At 48.1% G+C, this 24,447-nt stretch overlaps 1 non-coding gene across 1 annotated transcript; it reads right to left on the bottom strand.

The window, feature by feature from the left end:
• Nucleotides 1-21,700: 21,700 nt before the first annotated feature.
• Nucleotides 21,701-21,773, bottom strand: TRNAN-GUU (transfer RNA asparagine (anticodon GUU)). The gene has a single exon. It is a non-coding gene; the product is annotated as a tRNA-Asn (tRNA).
• Between the last annotated feature and the right edge of the window lie 2,674 nt (nucleotides 21,774-24,447).

Genomic DNA, 24,447 nt, shown 5'->3' with positions numbered 1-24,447 from the left:
GCGTGGTCTATGGTACAACGCCCTTATCATTTGTAAAATTGGTTGACCAAGGCCCAGGCGCTGCATCACCCGTCTCATGAAAGGCCACTCTACGGAGTCAAAGGCCTTTTCCATGTCGAGGAATACTGCCAACGCAGATCTGTCGTGTATGTTTAATAGTGCCTAAGACAGTGCGGATATTGTATTGTAGGTTCCTGCTGGGGATAAAGCCTGCTTGCTCCGGGACCACCAGCTGTGGGGCTAGTAAGGCTAGTCTAGTCGCCAGGATCTTAGCGTAGAGTTTTACATCCACTTTGAGGAGGGACAGGAGACGATACGAGCTACATACATCACTCGGTTTCCCAGGTTTAAGGATAGTAACTATTTGCGCCTCTCTCATCGAGTCTGGCATCTTGCCCTCTGTGCAAATTTCGTCAAACAAAGACGACAGGTGTGGGATTAATTGCTCTGCAAAGGCTTTATAAAAGCCCGCCGTGAGTCCATCCGAACCAGGCGCACTGCCAGATCTCATGCTCATCAGGGCTTCAGTGATTTCGTCCTTTTCTATCGGTTGCATTAGGAATCCCCTAGCTGAGTCAGGCAAACAGGGGAGATCTATATGCCCCAGGTAATCTTCGATTTCCTCTTCCATATCCCCACCCTGGGCTGTGTAGAGAGCAGTGTAGTAGGTTTTAAATGTTTGAGCTATGTCTATTGGGTCAGTCAGGGAGCCCACTATAGGCGATTTAACTTCAGCTATTATCTGGCGTTTCCTCCCTCCTCCGATTATCCTGGCCAAGAGTGTGCCAGGTCTGTCTCGTTCACCGTACGCCCTAGCAGTAGCGTACTTTCCCAAGTGTTTCACTTCCCTGTCTGCTTTTTCGTGATACTCCTCAAGCAAGTGTTTAATTTCGTTGCTCACATTGCAGTCTGCACTGTCTCTCTGCCTTTTTTCCAGGGCACCCAGCTGTTTCTCAAGAGCTTCCAGTCGTGTGCGGATCGATTTCAGAACTCCAGAGTGTTTGGAGATCACAACCCCCAAATGTAAACTTTAAATGCCTCCCAGACAGTCTGGAAGCTGTCCACTGACCCAACATTGGTCTCAAAGAACAGGTCGATGGCCGCGGCCAGCTCTCCCCTGAATATCGGGTCCAGTAATGAATATGGTGGGAACCTCCACGTGAAAGGTGGGATAAACGCGTGCTGGTTTACCAACACCAGGAGCACTGGAGAGTGGTCCGAAAGGGTTCTGGGTAGGACCTCACAACTCGTAACCATGCCAGCTCTAGCCTCGGGGATCAACCAGTAGTCAATTCTGGTATGGATGTTATGATAGGCAGAATAATGGGTGTAGCCCCCCTGTGTCGGGTTCAGGGAGCGCCAGACATCGCAAAGTCCAAACCGCGTCATAACCCCCTGCAGTTCAACCGCTGCCGCAGCTGGCCTGCGATACGGGCCAGCAGATCTGTCTAGTGTGGGGTCCAGAGTGAGGTTCATGTCTCCCCCCCATCAGAGGTCATCAGGGTGGTAGAGTCTAAGTTTGCTTGCTAGCCTCTTGTAAAAATCGGGGGAGTCAAAGTTGGGACCGTATGTATTAACAGCTACGAATGACGTTCCCCGACCCGTGCATCTACATATTACATAACGTCCCTCTGGGTCAGAGTCAAGTGTTTGTTGCGTGAGTTTAGACCTCGGATTCACCCATGTCATCACCCCCCTGGCGTGTTTAGTGAAGCCGGAGGTCGCTACATTGCCCTCCAGTCCTCTGTGATGTAATATTCTGCTGTTAATTGGGAGGTGCGTCTCCTGTATAAGGGCCAGATCTATATTGTGCCTCTGCAAGTAGCTGAGTACCTTACGTACTTTTCTATGATCATTGAGGCCTCACACATTCCAAGTGAGCGCCCTTATCTTGTCAGTACGTGTGTTGTTCATATCAGTCGCCATTGCTTCAAGTGCGTCATGGATTCACTCTCTGGGTGTGTGTCATCTGTGTCTTCATTTTGTGTTACGTCTTTGTGCCCTGGAAGTGCTATATCGTGTGCTATGCTGCGAGTGCTGAATAGTGCATGACCTAAAGTGTCCAGATTGACGCCGTCTATAACTGGCCTGGTGCCCCCAGTCAAATGGAACCTCCCCCTCCCACAGCAGACCAACCCCAACTTGGCCCAGCATGAATTTACTCCCCCCTTCCGAACACCCCAATTGTCCCATATAGATCCCAACTGGAACCCATGGTGCTAATAGCGCAGGGGCAGAGGTCGCCAGATTGAGAACAGGTAACATCTGAAATTAAACAGTTTCTGCTATCCGGCTCCCCGCCTCATCGCCCGTTACATGTCATTGAACGGCTGCCCATATCCGAATGTCTGTATATGTACGCCGGCGTCCTCCACCAGGACATGACCGTCAGTCTCTCAATGATTGGCAAACCTCAAAACTGCCAGTCTAAATCAGGGGAGTTTGCCCGAAGCGCCCAGGTCCACCGGGGTAAAGGATAGAGAATCATAAACAGTATAACAGTGTCATGGAACATTCTCACCATGTCTCGAAGTCTCTGGTCTCGCTTAGGTGACACTCAGCACTCGCCGTCGGCGCTGTCTGCAGTATCGGGGAGTCCAATGTTCAACGCTCTTCTCCGATTTCATCACAACAGTTTGTCACCCGTCATAATCGTCCAAGGTGGTTCAGTGGGCACAACGCGATCATTCTTGGTCCTCAAAGCCACTGGTGAGGTCCTGTTCGTCCGATTGTCCCCTAGGGCTGTTCCGTTGTTCTTTGGACCAGGTCTTAAGTGCTTTTTGTAGGTCTTTCGGGTCAGTAAAAAAGTGGGAATGACCTCGTCGATTTATCCTCAGCTTTGCTGGGTATAGCATGGCGTAGTCCAAGCCTAGATCCCTGAGCTGTTGTTTATACGGAGCAAAGTGACGCCGCTCTTCTTGCACCTTAGCAGTGAAGTCTGGATATAGGGAGATGTTGGAGCCCTCGAATTGCAGTTGACCCTTCTCCCTGGCCACTCGTAACGCTGAGTCCCTGTCTCTATAGTTCTGGAGTTTGGCTATGATGGGCCTCGGGGGGGCTCCCGGGCGCGGCCTCGGACCTAGCGTGCGGTGCGCCCTCTCCACTATAAACATAGGTGAAAATACGCCTTCACCCAGCAAGGTGGTCAGAAGCTTCTCAACAAATAGCTCCATCTTGCCCATTTGGGTCGTTTTCGGGACCCCAATGATTCGTATGTTGGATCTCCTAGAACGGGCTTCCAAATCCTCCGATTTGTCCTGAATCACCTGTAGAATCTTTGCTATGTGCTTGCGATATTTATCTAGTTCCATTTGCCCCTCCTCCACTTCGGTGATCCGTCGTTCAGACATATCGAGGCGTTCCGCGTGTTTGTCGACCCTTTCAGACATCCTGTCCATGCGGTATGTAAGAGCGTCAATTTTTTTCCCTATCGACGCCATGCTGTCTTGTAGGCCCTTCTCCATGCTAACTAGCAGCTCCTTGATGCCAGTGTAAAACGTGTTGTCTTGTGTTGTAGGAGGCTGACCCATTTCTGGTTCTCTTGTGTCCGAGGTCTTATTACGCCGCTGTTCGAATGGCCGTTTGGACTGCGTTTTATCACCTTTTCCCATTGTGCAGCGCTGGTTCTCCGCAATTCCGCTCTGCGTAGTAGGGCTCCGGGGGAGGGAATGTCTCAATGTCTGTCGTGGCACTTCAATTGCCAAGGCCCCCAGGGTCCCCAGGTTGTCTCTCTGGGTAGTAGCCACCCCCATTTATCGGGCGAGGCAGGCGCGACCAGGCCACCAAGGGGAGGGCGCCTCAGGATAGGTACGGGCGGCGATCAGCAAACCTGCCGCCGTATGTCACGCAGGGCCTAGTATGGCGCCGCTTCCAGCTTTGGGTGAGGGATCCGTGCACTGCTGAGGGTGTCTCCTTGTTAGTGGAGAAGGGAGAGACCCGAAGTCGTTTTCATGGCATGCTGCAGTGAAATGCGACGGGCCCCCGCACCACTCCCGGTCCACTACGGCTGCCGCAATATGCCTCCCCGGGCCCCGCCGCACTCACCGTCCGTGTGGGCTTCTAGTGTTCCTGGCGCTAATCAGCTCTGCTGTCCTGGGGGGTGGAATGAGCCCCACCGGACGGGAACCAGCTCTCGGGGAGAAGGCGGGAAGGCTCCGGCAGGTCGCAGTCCTCGTCCGCTCAGTAAGAGTGCACAGTGCAGACGAGAGTCGCACTCCTGCTCTCGGCGGAGCGGCCAGCCCTCCAATGACCCAGATCACACGGGCGGGGCCCCCGCTCCTAGCTCGTTGCTTCTCAGCACACCTGTCAGGGTGCGAGAGTCGGGCGGGCCGCCCGCTCTCAGTTGTAGTCTGGGGCCACAGAGTTCACCGCAAACGTCTCCTCTCTCCACCCGGTGCTCATAGAGCGGTCCGGCACTCACTGCTGTCTCCGTCTACAGTCTTGCTCGCCGTTATGGGGTCTGAGTTCCCGGCCTCCACAGGCGCCGGTCGCGTGACTCGGCAAGCTCCGCACGTCGAGTGACGCACTCCGGGGGCAGCGCTACGCAAGGCCGTGGCTCCGAGGCCCTCGCCCCCGTCCTATTGGGTCTCCGTTACCCCTTTCAGGAATGTTGGGCGTCTCCCGCTTCGGGCACCGAGGGTGTCAGTGGTGTCTAAGGGCTATGCACCGTCCTCAGCAGTCGGAAGCAGCCGTTATATCAGGATAATTGTTGGATTATTCGGGTGATTTAGCGGAGCTCTGCTCTCAAGCGTCCGCCATCGACGCTAGCAAGCTCCGCCCCCCCAAGGGCCTTTAAGAAATGTAAACATGAAAGGTAGCATCTCGAATATTCGCCTGACTAAAAGCCAAAATAAGTCATAAGCTATTTTCCAGTGTAAAATAATATATTATGTCTTAAGAACTTCGAACAATGAAAGGCAGCACCTTTAATAAAAAACAAGGGAAATCTGAAGCCCGCCTCCACTCCTCAGACAAGCTCTCCTCCCAGACATTCACCCGACAAGAAATTGCCATCCGAGATTATGCAGTCCTCAGTCACTGTGACCAGCTGTAACACAGGAGTCCTGAATGCCCAGGTTTCACTGACAAGAAAAATGCCTCAAAAACAACCAAAAAACCTTTAATTAGTGCAAAAATATCTTTGTTTGTCCAGGGAAGGTAAGAGGTCACATCGCGCCCATCATCTTGGGTCGTGCGCACTCATGCATCTCTCTGGAAACTCACAGAGAGACATTTATTTATTTATAAAGTTTTATTTAGCGCAAACTTGACCCAAGAGGGTATCAGATCGCTTTACATTTAGGATCGTTATGTTACAAGTTACATCAGATACAAGAGCATAGTAAGGTACAGTGCACATAAACACTGTTTCAATAATTCGTAGGAGGGAGGGGAGGAAGGAGTAATAGCGGGGAGACGAGGAGGAACTATGCCCGATGTCCGACTGGGTAGGTGACGGTCAAGGGGGAAACCAGGGCCAATCTCCTCATTAGCTGTCAAGCAGCTCCACCAGTCCTCAGCCATGTTGCTCAGGTCTCTGCGTTCAGGAAAAAACAGTTTTTAGTTTATTTGATTTGCGACGGTTATATAGCGCTATCTAGACCTGGAGGTATCAAAGCGCATAACCAGGGGTACGTTGCATTAGAAAGTACATTAAAAGGATAATAAAGCGCTGGCTAGACCCATAGGTATCAGAACGCTATAACAGAGGAACATTGCATTACAAAATACATTAGTTACAATAGCATAGTAAGGTACAGTAAACAAACAACGAGGTTGAGAGAATTTATAGGAAATGAGGGGAGGAAGGAGCCATAGCAGGGAGACGAGGAAGAACTTTGTCCAATGTCTGGAGAGACAAATAGAGAGGGAAAGGGGAGAGGTGGAATGAGAAGGGAGAGGACGAGGGGGAAGACGGAAAAGAAATAAAGGGAAAGTCAGTCCAAAGACCGAGTGGTTAGGGGACGGCCAGGGAGATAATCCAAAGCCAGTCTCCTCTATAGCTCTCTTGGAGGCTCCAACAGGCATCGGGCCGAAAGCTGGAAAGAAAGACAATGAGGAGAAAGCAGAGCACCAGAAATACGATGAGGGAGGGGTGGGAGAGACAGGGGAAAGGGAGAAACTGTGCCCAAGGTCCGGCTGGGCAGGTGACGGTCAGGGGATGAACCAAGGCCGATCTCCTCATTGGCTGAACAGAGCAGCTCCACCGGGCATCGGACAAAATGCTCGGACTCCGCTGTCAGGGTAGAGATCATGTGTACTCCGGGCTAGACACTGTCCTTTACCAGTGCTCCTTAGCCTTCAAAGGAAGTGAGGTATCGGCTGCCTTTCAGGATCTGCTCCAGTCCCGTGCCTTCCTCTTCGACTGCAATTGAAGACACCCAAAGATAAATCCATCCTCAAATACACACATTACGATCTACAACTTCCTACTCCTAGTTATATATAAATAATCCCTAGAAACACAGATTCATAGACACAAATAGATACTCACATATTTCCTGCTCTGCAAACTTACTTCATGTCACTGTATTTATGTAGCACTGTGCCCGTTTCAGTGTGGCCCAAAGTTCTGTTGCTGTGTCCTCAGAAGCATGCAGGACCATGCATGTTAGATGGGAAGTATATCCGTGCGGCATGCGTGTGAGACGATGTTCTGTCGATGTTCTCAACTTGTATTGCTGATGTAGTGTGGCAGCACACAGTGGAAGCCGCATGAGGATCAGAAAATCTGGGTATTCATATCACAGCGTTTTCCACTAGTAAAGAGGGTCATACTGCTTGAGCACATCATTGACTAGTGGGCTATGCATGTGAGTATGTGATTTCCATGATGTTCAAAGATGTGTTCCTGTCGTAGGTCAGCACGTTGTAAGTGCAATTAAATTTGCGAGTACTATACTGAGCATACCTGTGGTCGCTTCAGGAGTCCAGTTTTTTTTCCTTCATGTGTTCTTGCCTTAGGACCCAGGAGGAAGTGGAGGCACTTTCTCAACTGGTTCATATCATGTATAATGCCGTGGTTAACATGAAGACACTTGCCATGGTTCATGTACATGAAAATACAGAGGTCAGTGAAAGGCTTAGTGGTCATGAAAATCTATTATCTGAGCAGGGATTGTTTTCCATAATTTTGCTGTCTGCACCCAAAACACTGATCCACCACCTTGAAACCATTTTCATATTTGGATTTCGAAAATGAGGTGCATCTTTGAGCAGTGACTACTTCTGGTGTGGATAGGCACAAGTTGCAAAGGAGAAAGAATAGTTGCATTCCATGTAGAGTACTGTGAAAAATGAGCAGCTATGCTGCCCTTCTGAGGCTGTTCGATTTTATAGGGTTTTCTGAAATTGTCAACAGGTTTAAGGTGTGATGGCTAGGATATGTGTGAAAGGGTAGCCCTCTGCTCCCAAAGTGAGCTACATACACTATAAAGGCAGAGGTTGTCTGCCAGCAGCTTCCAGATCCCAGTATGGTCAGGGTGTATCATGGAGTCCCTTGCTGTGTGGACTAACACTAAAGGCCACAGTCTCCAATGTGTGCTTTCTCGCTGCTTGAGCTTCCAGATGTCACCTCTTCATTTGTAATCATCATCTCTTCATTTGTAATTATCACCTCTTCATTTGTAATCAAGCCATTAAGCCTTATTTATGTGGTGTAAGCACTGAGTGGGGAAATGCGAGGAAGAGCACAACAGCGCTCAGTTCTAAGAGCTTCATGGATTCTGGTGTCCTTTTCTAGTTAGTAGCTATTTCCTCAGCGCTCTGACCTTGATACCCTGAAGTCCTGCCTTTGTACCGTTGGGTCTTTTGATACTCGGTTCCTCCTATATCCAAGAAGCAGATAGCAGGTAATCAAACATGATCAGAAATGAGCAATTCTATTCCCAGATTCAATACAACAGAAACATTCACTTTATGTTTGAAGAATTAATTCTCTTTCTTAATATCTCTAAATATAAGGTTCAGTCCTTCTTGCACGTGTCTCTTATGCCATTCTAGCCTGAAATTTATTTTTCCCAGTGTCTTATTTCAAGACAAAGTCCTTTGGAATTTTCATTTGTGTTCCTGTATGAAATCGTTTCTCCAAATATGGGGCTGAGTAGCATAAGAGAATGTAGTCCCAGGCATCCATTAAACTTGCAAGAAGAGAAGAAAGGGCTGCTCGTTGCAGTTGTGGTCTGGACACCATCCTTGTCCCTTTTTATCCCATCCTCAAACAGTGTTAATGCCTCCCATACTTTGTAATCACATATTACTTAGCTGTAAGCATCCTACTTCGTATAATCCCAGGGGGCAGCTCCTACTACTCTGAATCTCATTGTTTAGGCCATTCACTTTGCATAAAAAGTACATATTCCTATATTAGGCATTTGTTACTCATCTAACTCTACACCCTTTAAGGCTTGAACTTGCCCTTGTCCAGCCTGTCTACATGCCTGTATGTATGGAGTCACAAGGTAAGCCTAAAGAGATGCAATATGCTGGCTCTTTGCCCTTCTCAATACTGCAGCATCCCTGGCGGAGGAGCTGGCATTGTAGTGAGGAGATGGAAGACATTCATGTGCGCATGGTCATTTACAATGGGAGATATGACACTTCTGGATGGGGATAGCTATTGAACTCTGGGAAGAGGAAATCAATGCTTCGCAACTGAGGCTCTCTGACATGCCACTCTGAAGTGAAGAAAGGGTATATCTGGGCCCTATCTGATGCACGTGGGGAAAGACAAGGATGGGGACGACGAGGATTTTGAGTCCTGAAAGAAGTTGGCATGGATCAGTCACAGCGATCAATGTTATTCCTGGCTTCTCCAGCACTTAGGGGAGTGTGCCTTTTCAATTTTGCGCTTTTGGAGGTTTCGCACTATTGGGGGTGAATGTGTAGATGCTGCGGATAGTTCTATTGATGACTCTGATGAAATGTTGAAAAATCAGACAGTGGAACAAGCTTTTCTGAGTCTTGAATTGTGCCTTTACTTCTCACTCAAGCAACACTCATGCCATCTTAATTATCCAACAAAGGGAACTTACGCTCAGAGGGAGCACTTCAAACTATGCATAAAAATCACCTGAACCCATATTTCACACATAACAAGGGAAAGACAACATGTGTTCCAATGCTTTCTTTTGACCTGATAAAGGGAAAAAGGGTATGCCAAACTGCTAAATTAGGAACCTTTGGTAGAATATAGCAAACAACACTGGTTCACTGGAGCCTCATTCAAAAGATAACAATTCAATAATTTAGTGGACGCAACCACTATCCACAGAAGATACATAAATCAAGAGATGTTTTCTATTTAAGCATTTGGTGACCTGACTGAAGAGTCCACATACCAACCATGGCGAATGAAAATTAATGCAATCTATTCACAAAGTTAACATGTGAAATCAGCAAAAATTGTGTGTGAAAAAATGCTCACAAGTGTGAAATGGTGCTAAGGGAACAGAAAGTGAAAAGTGCATCAGACTGATAGACGTATGACTCTTGACTCCTTGATTGACTGATAGAATTGGGGTACAAAAAATGTAGTCTGTATAATGCCTGTAGTCAACAGTGTTTCAACCTCTTGGCAATAGGAGGTCGTCATCAGGACAGGAGAGATTGGGATGAGCACTTAAATGAGGTTTAAGCCTCCTGCGCAGTAAAGGCAAAGACAAATCGGAAGCCAATCATACAGTTCTTCTGAGAATGTGGAGGCTCCTGCCATGAAGGGGTTGAGCAAAGTATTTCTATGGAACATTCCAGAAGGTGGTGGGCGGGGGTGGGGGGCACTGGAAGAGCCAGACAGAAACAATGCTGATGCACCCAGATCATACTTCTCCATTAGTTTCTTCCTGACTTTCCCAATCCATTGTGTCTTCTTTCATGTGGTGTTTGATGTAATTTGCTTTTCCTGTACTTTTACTATTAACAACTTCAGTCTGGATGAATGGTGCATTGCAATAAAGCTGTGTTCCTTCTCTTGTTTTCTCACTCCCGTAACTGGCTGGTCCTGACTCTTCACTCTTGGGACTTCCTTGCCTGGATTCCTGAATCCCGGTTTTCTCCAACACCGTGAAGTCTTTGTCAGCAAGCAGATTTTTATGCCTTTTGCTTCTTCATCATGAGAAGGTGACCGCTTCTTGGGGGCACTTGTCTACCACATATTAGATTGTGTTGTGACACTGTGGCTTCCAGAAATAGTTGCCCTTACCTCAAATAGTGGAAGACCTGCATAAACGTCCAGCCTTGAACAGGGAAATATCCTAGAAGTAGAGCCCTGACTAAGATAAGAAATTTAAAAGAACTGATGCTGTGAGTGTGTGCTTGGATATGGTTCATTAGGGTTTAACATGCAGTGCTCAATTTAAGTAGGTGGTCGCAGGTGGGGCCCATTTGCCCTCATTTGTAAGGACTGGAATTTATTTTTTCTCCACAGATTTTGACCTAGAGTAAGAGAGACAAAAACACAACAAGGGAACACAAAAGAGAAGATAAAGATATAACAAAATTATACAAAGGGAGAACGCAGGTACCATCAAGAGTGAAATAAAGGTACAGGGAGTGACTGGAGGTGGTTAAAATAGGCATGAGATGGAATCAAGACTAGTCACACTTCGCATTCATCAAGTAGTGCCACTCATGAGCAAAACTTTGGTCACTATACTTATTCTTTCACAAATTAAGCACTGTTAACATGTCATGTTCAACGTGCATCTCTAGCACATTTCAGTATTATACACAAACGCCATGAATACTTACTGTGATATTACATATTATTATCTCTCATCACCTACACCATTTAGATTGTGTATGAAAAGGCCCCTTTCTGAATGATTACTCCAACTTTTTGCTACATTTTATTGCTGTTTTTTGTATCTCTGCAAACTGGGATACTGTTACCCAGTGTAAGTGCTCTGCCCCCTAAAACATGTTAAATTGGTATATACCTAATTGGCATATCTATCTTGCCTATAAGTCCCTAGTATGTGGTACTACATGTATCCATGATCTGTAAGTTAAATGTCAACAGTGTGGTGCATCACATACTGTGCCACCAATAAAGTGACAATGCAAAACATGGCTGCAGGCCTGTCACCAGTAACCTGTCTGCCCAGGTTTAAACTGCAAATTTGACCTATCAAAATAAACCTTTTTTGACAGGCCCAAACCCTCCTTTTAAATATTAATGTGTCATTCCTAAGTAATCCCTAAGTACCCGTAAGGTGTAATATCTAAAAGTAGGACATGCAAAACGTTGATGTAAATCATGCCCTAAAAGCAATTTTTACTGTAGCAGGTTTAGCTGTTTTAGGAAAATATTGGGATACTTTATTACATTTAATAAAGTTATCTCTGCCTAGGAATCAACTACAAAGTTAATTCTTGGACTTTTTAAATTGTTTCTTACAAGTCCAATTCATTGGCAAAGTTGGCTTTGTAACACAAAGTTTACAAAAGGTACTCTTGTAATGTTATCTTTTGTAAATATTTGTTACTTGTCTACTTCATTGGCAAAGTTAACTTACCTTTAGCTTGCTTAAAGCCTCTGGAAGTCAATTTGCCTGACCTTCCAACTGTTACCCAGGACCTGCATAGTTCCTTGATTAGGTTTGAATTGACTCAAAGAGCTGAGGCAAAGGTCTTGGGCTGGAGAAGAGATTGATCTTCCTCTGACAGGATGGCCATCTGGGCTGTACCCAGGAACTTAATTATCTTTAAAAAATGCCTACTTTTTTACTGGCAGGTGTAGTTCACACCTGGGCCTGCCTCCCTTTTGTCTTCCTAGCCAGCCAGGTGCCACTCCGAGAGAAAGTGTAGCTGCCCCCAGAACCAGATTTCAGTGGCAAAGAGGGCCTTGTTTTAGCACTAGATTATCATACCCACCTGAGTCTGCTTAGGCTGTGGAAGTTTGTGAAGCTCAGACAGGGCAAGCTCAGAGGCCGTCGGGGCGTACAGGGGGCCATGTTGCTCCTGCATGGGCTCAGCCCTCTAGATCTGCTGCAGGGTTGTGGACAGAGCGCTGTGCATTCCTGCTGTCCACGCCCTTCCTCGGCCTATCATAACACAGGTGCTTTACCTGAGGGGTGAGCTTCTGGTGTAGGAGAGTTGTGGGCTGGAGGCTGGGAGCAAGGAGCAATGGAACAGCGAGCAGCAGTAAAGAGACTTCCAGCAGAACCGCACTCCATACCTTTGAGATTTCAGGCATCTGACCCTGAGCAGGTAGGGCATTGTCCTAAGACCTGTAATGGAGGCATGTGTGCAGTCCACTGACTGAAGCACGAGCTGAGAAGAGAGGAGAAAGTACAGGGGACTGACTGCCGGACCGCCACAGCTGTGTTTCCCATGAAGAGGAGCTGGTTGAGTCACTGTTTTGCTGGTGGTCTAAAACAAAGTGTTGACTTTTCCTCTGTGGAGGTGGCCAGAGTGCTTGTGCACCCCCACACCCGAGGAGCACAAACCTTCCTCCCAGGAAATGCCCAAAGTGAAGTTCCTTCTTATGCTATAGTTTCTGCTTGTGTGGTTTTTTAAGCCATTATTCTTATTGTCAAATTAAACCTCATAATGCATTAACCCAGTGGTTCCCAAACTTATTTGACCTGTGGCTCCCTTGACCTAATTGGCAGTTGGCCGTGGCTCCTCACCATTTTCTTACCAGTGGGCGGGTGGGAGGGGATGTAAGCCCGACCTCGGGAGTACTTCCTGTTGTCTTCTGTAAATTAATTGGGATGCAAAAAAGAATTAAGGTATTATAATCATATGTGTAACAAAACTATAACAGTTGTTTAATAAAAACTTGTTAAGTGAGAAACGAATCATATTCTGTTAATGTGTAGTGTAAGGCTTTGTATGTGTTTGTAAAATGTTTGAATAGGCTGTGTTTGTAAATAGGGAGCCAGTGAATCTTCTTGAGGTGCAGTGTGATCTGGGTGCGGCATGGGAAATTGAGTTTGAGTCTTGCAGCAGTATTCTGGATGGTCTGGAGTCTGTGAAGGAGATGTTTAGAGATTCCGGCACAGAGAGTGCTGCAGTGGTCCAGCCTGCTGGTGATGAGTGCTTGCATGAAGGTCCGTCTGGTGTTCTGAGGCAACCATTTAAAGTTCTTTAGGTGCACGAGACAGAGGACAGCATGTCCTCAGCGATGAGGCAGCAGGGCCACGTGGAAGCATGACATGCACCGAGTAGGCCTCAGTTGGCCTCAGACAGAGGTCAGTGGCTTCTCAGACCTGAGGTAGTAGTCAAACAGAGGACAGTGTGTCCTCAAAATTGAGACTCAGGGCTTTGTGGGAGTATGACAAGTACGAAAGAGACCACAGACAGAGGACAGTGTGTCCTCAGAGCTGAAGCAGCAGAGCCTCGTGGAAGTATAATGAATATCGAGGAGTCCTCAGGCAGAGGTCAGTGGGTTCTCAGACCCCAGGCTGCATTCAGATGACAGTGTGCCTTCAGTGTAGAGGAGAGTGAGACAATAAATTAACAGGAAGGGTTGAGCTAGAGGGGAGTCAAGATTGGGCTCTAACAGCCTGCGCACAAGCTGAGTCTGAAAAATATTTGGTATATAAGTCAAGAAACAAACATGTTAGAATAGGATTGCAATACGTGTTGCTCAACCATAACATCCAAACCTTCTTCTACCAGGTCATTTCCTACAAATGCTAGTGGAGCCAAATGTGCATCTGTACACTGTGAGGATCTGGGGGCAGGGGGACATCATGCCCGCTTTCTGAGTCTTTAACGAGCTCCGTGGAGCCTGCCTTTATACACTAAAACTAATGCAGGTGATAACCGGTGTAAAACGGAGGTTGGGCAGAAGATCGGCATGGCATTTGATTTATAATTAATGATAATCAAATGCCATGCCGATCTTCTGCTCAACCTCCGTTTCACACCCGCTATCACCTGCATTAGTTTTAGTGCATAGCTGCCAAGGTTTCAGATTGCCATGTGTGACATTTCCACAATGTCAGTGTAATTATGAGTGACATTTCAATGACTATGAGTGACTCTTTCACGCAAGTAAAATCAAGCAGTGAAGACGAGGGAAACAAATTAATATCAGAAATTACACCCATTTCAGCAACAAGAAAGTCCAGGATCTTAAAATTGCATCAAAGCACCAGAAACGGAAGGACACTAACCAAAGACAAACTGCATGACGGCTCTTAATCACAGACATCCACTCCCCACCCTCCCCGAATAAAGCCAAACTCTTAAGTCCATGGGAAAAGCTCAATATCAGGAAGTAAGCCCTTAAAACAATAATACCTCGCTTTGAAAGACTTTCAATCTGCTGCAAAACCCCAGAAATGTAAAGTCACAAACCTACTGTCCCTTTCTAAAAAGACTGTTATAGGAAGGGGATCCAAGAGGAGCCATTTTATAATTCAGGCTAGCAACAGGCTTGTCTTTTAAATTTCCATATTGCACACAGATAATCGATCAATCATGGTAATTAAGAAATATGTGAACTGTAAGTAGTGAAAGTGTGATTTTTAAGGGGCCATTTCTCCCTTTTCCGTTTTCATGCTGCTTTTCAAAAAAGGTATTTTTTTTTTGGCAGTCATTGACTACGTGAGCTGTGTGAATTAACCTTGCTGTTGCTGAAAGTAATTGTAATGGACCGGAAGTACTGGTGGCACGATAGCACAATTAATAACATTTAGATCACATTTTCAATAAAAGATAACTCACTGAGGCACAACTCTTACTCTCTAAGGCAACTCAAGGAGCGGTAATTTTACTGGTCGCACCTCGCCGCTGCCAACAACTCTCACCACAGCAAACACCGGTCCGGGCAGGATTAGGAGTATGGCTCAGCAGCAGCTGCACAAGAGGTGCTGGTCTGCTGCTGAGAAACATTTCCAGAGGCTGCAGCGGTCCGTGCGGGATTCAGCTGACCCGACCAGCTATGTGTCTGACAGACTGACTAAAATAACAATGGGACAACTCAGTCGGTGTGAGCACCGCGCCACTGCCATTGCAACTGCAATCACTCAGCGCCGGGGAAGGGCTTACATTAAATGGGAAGCAGATTTGCACGGGCTAAAACTGCTATTTTACCAGCAGAGAACAGTCTATAACCTTTTGTTCTGTGGAATGGCACGCTGTGGTTATGTCGCTAAATTGGAGGCAGAATCACACCAAGCGGCTCCTCGACTCTCTGGCAGCTATAGTGTTTTACACTAAGCTTGATTTTCCTAACGTGAGCGCTGCGCCCCTGGCTGCACATGACGGCGCACCGGGGTGCCACGGCGCACAGTTTGGGAACCACTGCATTAACCCACATGGTCAGCGACGGCTACTGCCCCCCTCCCTGTGGTCCCCCATCAACCCAGGACACACTGACACAAAACATGATTGTCTTTGGAAGGCGGGGGATCGCGAGACCCCCCGGCCGTATTTATTAAGATACAAAATAATAAAATTATTAAACAAAAGATACCATTTTTATGCAAAATTATTCAGGGACATTAGATACAACCATATCAACAAGTATGATATGCTAACCTTAACAAGATTCTAATACAGCTTGTTTCCTAACCAAATCTAACATCCTCCTCTGGAATTTTGCATACTAAAATTACTGGCCATATGGCGAGGTCGTAACCGGTGTCAGGTTCTACTAGCTGCGCCCTTACCGCAGGTGCGCATGCACAGCCGAGCCCGTTAATTACTCGGTCCACGCCGTGAACTCCATTTACCCACTGAAGGAGGGCCTTTACTCGCGCCATTCGCTGACGTCATGAGTACGCGCGGGGTGGCTACCAGCCATAAGGACAGCGTGACTCTCCTACCCGCGCCCCTTTGCAGCACCAGTTATACCTGCCCCTGAAGTTCTGGGAGGGACCAGTGACCCCTCCCCCTGGGCGGACACCTCCAAAGGATGATGCCGCCCCCTCAGACCTTAAAATAGCTGCTCACCGGTCATGACCTTACCGCATGTCCATACCCTAATAAATACGACGACCTGTGGAAAAAGATCTAAAGGACAACTACACTAACTAAATCGACACGACATGACATACCATCGTCAGGCTACTAGAGAAAAAAGGCCTAAACAAAAATTGCAACCGACATTTATGTGTCAACACTACTACCTAAATGGGAAATAAATAGTTAATACATGTTAATACACGCCATCAAACAGGTATACAATACACATGAGACACCATTGCAACCGAAATTTATGTTTCAATACCACTTCCTACACGGGAAATAAGTAATTAATACACGTCAATACATACAATAAGACAGGTATACCATATGCACCAAAACACAGCAATGTTCCAGGGATGGTGGGTGGAGAAAATTAGGAGGCCCGAGCGCGGGACACGACCAGTGTGGGGGAGCGTCCAGGCGACAAGGGGCCACCTGAGCGCTCCCCCCTCCTATATCCTGGGATCGCGGGGAGGGGGCGGCACGCCCCCTCCCCCTGCCCCCCCAGCCGCCCGCCCCCCGACCCGGAAGTCTCCACAATGCCTTCCGGGTCAGGGGTCGGGTGCCAGCCAGCCGGTGGTGCGGCGCGCACCCCCCGCGTCATCACTGGACGTCGGGAGGTCACGCCCCCACCACCGGGAGGCATGGGGAGAGGGGGATCGACGTGCCGCCATGCGGGCGGGGGGCCGAGGGCCTCCCCTTTTCACATGGTCAGCGACGGCTACTGCCCCCCTCCCTGTGGTCCCCCATCAACCCATGACACACTGACACAAAACATGATTGTCTTTGAAAGGCGGGGGATCGCGAGACCCCCCGGCCGTATTTATTAAGATACAAAATATTAAAATTATTAAACAAAAGATACCATTTTTTATGCAAAATTATTCAGGGACATTAGATACAACCATATCAACAAGTATGATATGCTAACCTTAACAAGATTCTAATACAGCTTGTTTCCTAACCGAATCTAACATCCTCCTCTGGAATTTTGCATACTAAAATTACTGGCCATATAGCGAGGTCGTAACCGGTGTCAGGTCCTACTAGCTGCGCCCTTACCGCAGGTGCGCATGCGCAGCCGAGCCCGTTAATTACTCGGTCCACGCCGTGAACTCCATTTACCCACTGAAGGAGGGCCCTTACTCGCGCCATTCGCTGACGTCATGAGTACGCGCGGGGTGGCTACCAGCCATAAGGACAGCGTGACTCTCCTACCCGCGCCCCTTTGCAGCACCAGTTATACCTGCCCCTGAAGTTCAGGGAAGGGGCCAGTGGCCCCTCCCCCTGGGCGGACACCTCCAAAGGATGATGCCGCCCCCTCAGACCTTAAAATAGCTGCTCACCGGTCATGACCTTACCGCCACAAGCCAGAATTTTAGACCGACGATCTGGCCTCCCCCTTCCTACTCCTAGAAAGGTCATGATCGCCTCGCCAATCCCTCTAGCCATGGCACAATGTTATTAGATCACAGGACGTTCCCTGCCTCGGTTAAGTATACCCAGTCTCGTGGCTAGGAATGTTCACCCCCAAATGCACCCATGAGGGATCGTCTGCAACCGGGGGGGCTCGAAGTAATTTGTCCAATTGCGCGTCGATCCTCTTTACCGAGTGAGTCAACGCCTCGGCCGAGTCCCCCCCCTCGCCACTGCCACAGAGGTATAAGTTGCGACCAAACTATCGTGCCACTCGGCATGGCCACCCACCCTGCCATGGAGATGATGTCCTCTATAAGGATGCGCCCACCTAGTTTGGCCAGCTCATTCTCCCCCATGTAAATTATCACCACTGACTGACTGGGGGGGGGGGCGGGCTGCTGGGATAGGATTTTTCGAAAATAATCTCTGAACTGACAGAGACATAAACACCCCTCCCAAAGAAGGAGACTGAAAACCCCTTTTGCTCAGCCCTTTACTTCCTGTCACCTGAAAGAAAGACGCTTTCAGCGCGCCTCACATAAGAGTGGCTCACAATCCAAGTCACCAATGTCCGTTGCTCCTTCTGTCGCTTGTGTTGAGCTGCTGAAATTACCTTGACGCCCCACAGCAAGTTCCTCCCCCGCGTAACGGGTTTGAGAAATTCCACCATAATGCAGGGATAGCACCTTTTCCCGCTGGCACCGCTTGAGCCGTTGAATTGACCGCCCATCACAGTTGAAGCCTTTGGGCAGCTGAGGCCTTTGGTTGCAGCTCCTGATCCAGGTGTACTGGTCCCCTTCCTGCGGTTGTGGTGTGGAGCGCTTCCCGGGTATCCACCATGGGTCCGGTCATACATAAATGAAAACAAACACAAACGATTAGTGTTTCTTGTTTCCTGACAAAAGATCCAGTACCCATGCCCGTATTCGTTGTAATCACATGCTAGGCTTTAGGTATGATCAGCACTAGGTACATTACCATCAAACCTGCAACTGCAAGTGTCTAACATAGCATCAGTTTGAGTCACCTGCAGAGCTTTTAACTTAGTGCTACAATGAGGGTGCCTGGTAGTATGACCTACATGAAAGAATAGACCAGTAGTCTACAGTGAATGCAATAACCCATCCATCATTACTTAAGGACAGTACATAGTGTGAACTGCCGTGAAATAGCGCTTTCATAGTTACTAACATGGTCTGCTGCCGCCCAGCACATCTCTTTCCAGGCCACTGCTATTGCATCTCCGAAATCTGTCACTCTCTACATTAGAGGCACACTAAATTTGCTCACCTTATTAGGGCACTCAGAGGTATATCGCCGTTCCTACCCACGGGAGCCCCCAATTTAAGTCTCAACAAAATCATACCGAAATACAATGCTGCAGAGGTCACGCCATAAAGAAGCAGTGCATTTTTTGGCTCGTTCTCAAGTTTAGGTGGAAAGCAGCCCCCTTATAGAGTACTCTCAACATCAGTGGCACACTACATTTGTTCAACTCGTTAGTGCCCTCAGAGAAGTGTAGCTCCGTCCCTGCCCGAATGAGCCCCCAGTTCAGGTCTGCACAAAAACCTATCCAGAGGTAACATGCTGTATAAATCCTCGCACTTTCCCACCTGGCTCCCTCCCCCATGATCAAATGTTTATATTTGGCTGGTTGGTAGAGTGCAGTCCTAGCCGCCAGGGGTGGCGGCACTGAACAGAGTAAATTTATATTACAACGGGAGCATAGCATACTGCAGCATACACACTCGAATAGTGTACCAGGGCTTTCTACTCGGTAAAGCTAGTTAGATCCACAGTGCCTAATTCGTCAAAATGGAAAACATTGGGCCTGGGTCCTAGTCCGGCGGCCACCACAGTTAGTCCCACCCATTGCCCCCGCCAGCGCTGGGCTGGACCCTACTAACACATCCCTAATACTAGTAAAATTGTGCCAGGGTGACATCATACAAGCGAGTACACTGCAGTATTACAACATACATCCACCTATATGTGTAGAGTAACTAAACGAAAGTAACAGTCTACCTGGTACCTCGTCTTATTTTGTAAGTACTTTGAAATACACAGCTCCCTCCTTGCCCTGGACACTGGGGCCCTGCGCGGAGAAGGCGGGTAGCGTTATTCCTTAAAAAACCCCTCTTTGTTCACATAGAGAAAGTATCATCCTACAGACAGCGTGGAGTGCGCTAAGCATTGTACATAAATTGTGGTCGCCCGAAATACGATACAACACGAGTAACATCATACCTACAATGTTTTTAGTTGTATACGATATATGAGCAGCAACTATGGCTCGTATATAATATTGCAACTGTACTTTATTTAAAAACCCTGGTGACCCCATGACGATGTTGCGAAAAGAGAAGGGAAATCCCATAAAGAAAATGACTCTCATTACAGTGGTTCCCTCCCCCTACAACGCTCTCTGGGCATAACGTCATGCCATAAGATCTCCACAATTGAGAAGTGAGCAGGGGGAGCACACGTACACTGAAGCGCCTACTGTCCCTGTAGTCCGGAAAACAGAGCACCTGTCATGGCTCAAAACCGAGCCCGATGAAGACCCGTTTAGTTTCTCCTTTATATTTCCTCGCATGCCAATTTGTCCAATCATGAATGAGTAGTGTGAATAGCAGTGATCTGCAGGTCACCAATTCACGTTGCCGGAAATTCAATTCCGCCTTCCTATCCTCTGCCACCTATATAAATTGCTAGTTATCGTGGGCATTGCTAACACCTGTTATTTACATATTCATGAGCAGCAGAAGTGAGATATGAAGCACCGGGTGGGGGCAAGACTACAAGTTAAAGGATTTGTAAAGATGTTCAAAGGTAGCCTTATCACCCAGTGAGTACACTGTACTATCACACAGTACATGAGACAAAATGCAACAATGACTGGCATAGAGACAAGTACTTCAAAGCCCTCAGTGTTATTTTTAGATAGTGGCTTCATTCTGGGACTGCTTGCAGTTGCCACATTATAATGCCGTCCTTGCATATACACCTGTCTGTACAGTGTGCGCAATTATAAGTGGTGCATAATTTATCACATTTGTCAATTACTGGGTGCGGGAGAGTTCACACCCTCTCTGCATTGTTGTCAGGCCAAATCTGCCAGAATACGAAATGTGAAAAACCCATCATTTAGCAGTAAGCACCAAAATGTGCATGTTCTTCCCAAAATGTCTGGTAAGCGATAGTTAGGTGCAACCTTTGCCTATGTCTTGTGCCCCCTTTATACAAATTAGTTCACATTGACCACAGCTCTGTGTGCGTTGCAGCCCTTGCCGCATTATAATGCCGTCCTTGCATAAACACCTGTCTGTACAGTGTGCGCAATTATAAGTGGTGCATAATTTATCACATTTGTCAATTACTGGGTGCGGGAGAGTTCACACCCTCTCTGCATTGTTGTCAGGCCAAATCTGCCAGAATACGACATGTGAAAAACCCATCATTTAGCAGTAAGCATCAAAGTGTGCATGTTCTTCCCAAAATGTCTGATAAGCGATAGTTAGGTGCAACCTTTGCCTATGTCTTGGGCCCCCTTTATACAAATTAGTTCACATTGACCACAGCTCTGTGTGCGTTGCAGTCCCCTAGAGTGCAGTGCATCGGGTAAAAGAAAAAACGACTGTTACAAAAGCAATTCCCCTTCTGACATGTGCTGGAATCCAAGCTGGTCTACACCCGGGGTCTCGTGACCCCATCTAGGTCTCCTCTAAGTAACAGTTTGCACAGAACAGTGTCCGTGTTTTGAGCAAAAACCTGCTCTCCTGCCGTGAATTACCACGTCCCTCCGAGGAGCTGACAAGTTACAACAACAAGACACAAGCATGCTACTGCCGTGCAATCTGCTTTGAGTACACATTCAGTGAGTAAAAAAAACTGCCATGACCGTTTGACTGTGGAAGGCGAACTGTGGACAACTACAGAAATGTAGCATCAAAATAGATCTGCGGATCAAGCAGCCGCCATCACGTCTGGAAGGCGCAAGGAACATGAGGTGATTTTTTGCCCAGAATCGCATGATGGTGAGCCTAGGCTCAAGCCGGGTTCCAGTTCCACGTACAGGTCCCTCTCTACAATATTAAACAGGTCATGTTTCCACCACGATCTGTATGACCCCTTCTGGCTGTTAACTATATGTACTCCAGGTGTCACGTTCGCACCCAGACTGGGACCCCATACACTGCGTGCCATAATGTGGCAGGAAAGCGAAACCATAAACAATGAACCCTCCATAATCAGAGCTAGCATTCTTGCCCAGTACCGCGATAGACTGCGTGCCCTAATGTCTGTATTTGGCAAGATGTTGCTAAACCAATTTAAAGCATTGTTTTAAATTACTCGTTTTCGCCCCACGTGGGGCTCGAACCTACGACCCTGAGATTAACAATCTCATGCTCTACCGACTGAGCTAGCCAGGCTCCCCGGTTGACAAAATTTATTTTCTAAAGCAAAAGCCAGGTTTAGAGGGAGCTTGAGTACCATAAAATAAGCTATAGTCTTAGATCTAATTTCAGATTGTTAATCACGAAGACTGCCTTGTGTCTAACATTTCAAAGTCAAGGACTCAGCAGACCGGAGCCTATTATGTAGAACTTGGAAGGCTTAACAAATACCAGGGCATCTGGTTTCAGCTCGAATCAGCTGTTTCAGTGTAATACATCAAAAGTAACACATTGGAGGAATGGAGAATGCACCAACAGTTTCGAACACAAACTCGCATCACCATTGCGAACGGATGCGTAGCCGACTAGGAGAGTACATGCAGGCCTCGCTGCCTGCGTCGGGAGAGACCACTGCCAGCTATTCACAGTCCTGCCCCCTTGAAGCAGTGAAACTCACCATTCCTGTGCTGGGCGCGAGAACCTCAACCTCCTTCCCAACATTCGACTGTTGCTCAAAATTGCGGTGCCTCCGGAACCCGTACGTGGTGTCCTCGTAAAACAGGACTTTGTTCCCCTTCTTCGACTCGGGCCATGACATCCCGGGTGGGCGCCGCCGACGGGATCACTCTCCTCCTGTTCGCCGAAGCCAGCTGCCCTGGCCGCTGCATCCTTTCTCGGCTCCCAAGACCTGCAGCGAACAAAAGAATACAGTGATAAATAATGCCCCCCCCCCCGTGTCCAACTTGACCCACGTGACCCGCCTTGTCCCGATCCGGCAGACCTGCAAGGGGAAACAAAATTAGAAAATTAGGAGGCCCCGAGCGCGGGACACGACCAGTGTGGGGGAGCGTCCAGGCGACAAGGGGCCACCTGAGCGCTCCCCCCTCCTATATCCTGGGATCGCGGGGAGGGGGCGGCACGCCCCCTCCCCCCACCCCCCCCAGCCACCCGCCCCCCCGACCCGGAAGTCTGCACAACGCCTTCCGGGTCAGGGGTCGGGCGCCAGCCAGCCGGTGGTGCGGCGCGCACCCCCGCGTCATCACTGGACGCCGGGAGGTCACGCCCCCACCACCGGGAGGCATGGGGAGAGGGGGGTCGCCGTGCCGCCATGCGGGCGGGGGTGCCGAGGGCCCCCCCTTTTCATTTGCTAGATGCCTGGACTTGCAGAAGGGGTTCAGCCACCAACTCTTCACACTGCTGCAGGCATGCACCCGTAGTAGGGCCATCCTGTTCCCTTTAGTGTTCCGCCAGGAAGGATCAGATTTGGAGGCTGCCTGGAGGCTTTCGGTACTATTTTACGTAAACATTTTAAAATTCATATCTCTGGTTTCCTATATTGAACTTTTGTTGTTTTTGTTTCAATCTGTTCATTAAACTATTCTCTATTTTTATAAATTGGAGTGGGATTTTAATGATGTTGTGTTTCTGACTTTTTAACTGTTATGGTACTTCTAAATGCTTTAGAAATGTTCTTAAGTTATGCCTGTCTGCTCTGTGTCATAATAACAAGAGGGTTAAGCTACAGTTTTAATTACTGAAACCTTTACTGGGCCTAATGAAAATAGCGCTATTATTACTAGTGGTAGACTACCATCCAACAGAAAAATCCACTCTTTCACAGTTTGCCTTTCAAACATGCACTCATTTAGCAAATGTGGTCGTCTTTTTCTTGTGGATTCTCAAGGCCTGATTCACAAAGGGCCTCTGCACTTGTGGCAGGACCTCTGCGATGAGATATTGCAATGTGGATGTCCCGTCATGAGTGCTGGCCCCCGCCATTTACACTTTCTGGTCATAGCAGAACTTTTTTTGCCAATTTCCATTCCAATGAAACATTTTCCAATAGTGCATAGTTTGTCGGTCTGCATCCAGTGAATCACCTGGTATACATTCCTGCACAAAAACTTCACAAAAACAATCCTTAAGTACATATTCCTCTTTCTATGTGTGCTGCTGGATGCAGAGAAAGAGAAATTAATAAGAGGAAATAAACATATTTCTTCTTCTTATGCCTCAATTGCAGTGGTGTAGCTAAGGGGGTGGGGGCGGTCCGCCCCAGGCGGCACCATTCTTGAGGCGGCCGTGCGGCACTGGAGGCCCGTTGCGGCTGCCTTTATAATTTATTTGGAATTGGGAACGATTTCACAGTGTGTCCCAAATAAAATAAATTATTAAGGTGGCCGCGGCCGCAACCGGGCTTCCAGTGCCGCGCCCGTGGCCCGGCGCCCAGTGACAGAGTGGTGGCAGTCAGTGTGGCAGTGCAAAATAGTGCAGCGGGCGCGGCCTAAGTGAGCCCAGCCGCAGCGTTAGTAATGTCCTGCCTACTACTAGGCTGCCTTGTCCTCCTCCGACCGTTGTTGGCCGCCCCCCCGCCTCGCTCAGAGAAGTCCTCCAAGCCAGGGCCGTCAATCAGTTGTAGCGTGCCGTGCGCGGTCTGCGCGAGTGCTACCAATGACAACCCTGTATGGAGATTTTGGCCAGCCCTCGCCAAGTCACGAGCACAAGAACGTAGCAGTGATGACGCGTTACACGTTCACTGCTACGCTCTCGTCGTGGTCGTGTGACTCGCGTCGAAGTTTAATTAATTCTGGCCTGGGGGCGCCGGCGGGCACTGGGCAGTGCTTTATTCAGGTAGAGAGTGGCATTGGCAGCTAGAGACAGACTAGACTAATTCAAGAGGTGAGTGTGGGTCTAGAGATCATTTTCGTTC

This window comes from Lissotriton helveticus, chromosome 4_1 (genome assembly GCF_964261635.1).
Source record: "Lissotriton helveticus chromosome 4_1, aLisHel1.1, whole genome shotgun sequence".
In the NCBI taxonomy this organism is placed as follows: Eukaryota; Metazoa; Chordata; class Amphibia; order Caudata; family Salamandridae; genus Lissotriton; species Lissotriton helveticus.
The sequence above is the reverse complement of the archived record's forward strand: the minus strand, read 5'-3'. Positions and strand labels throughout refer to the sequence as shown.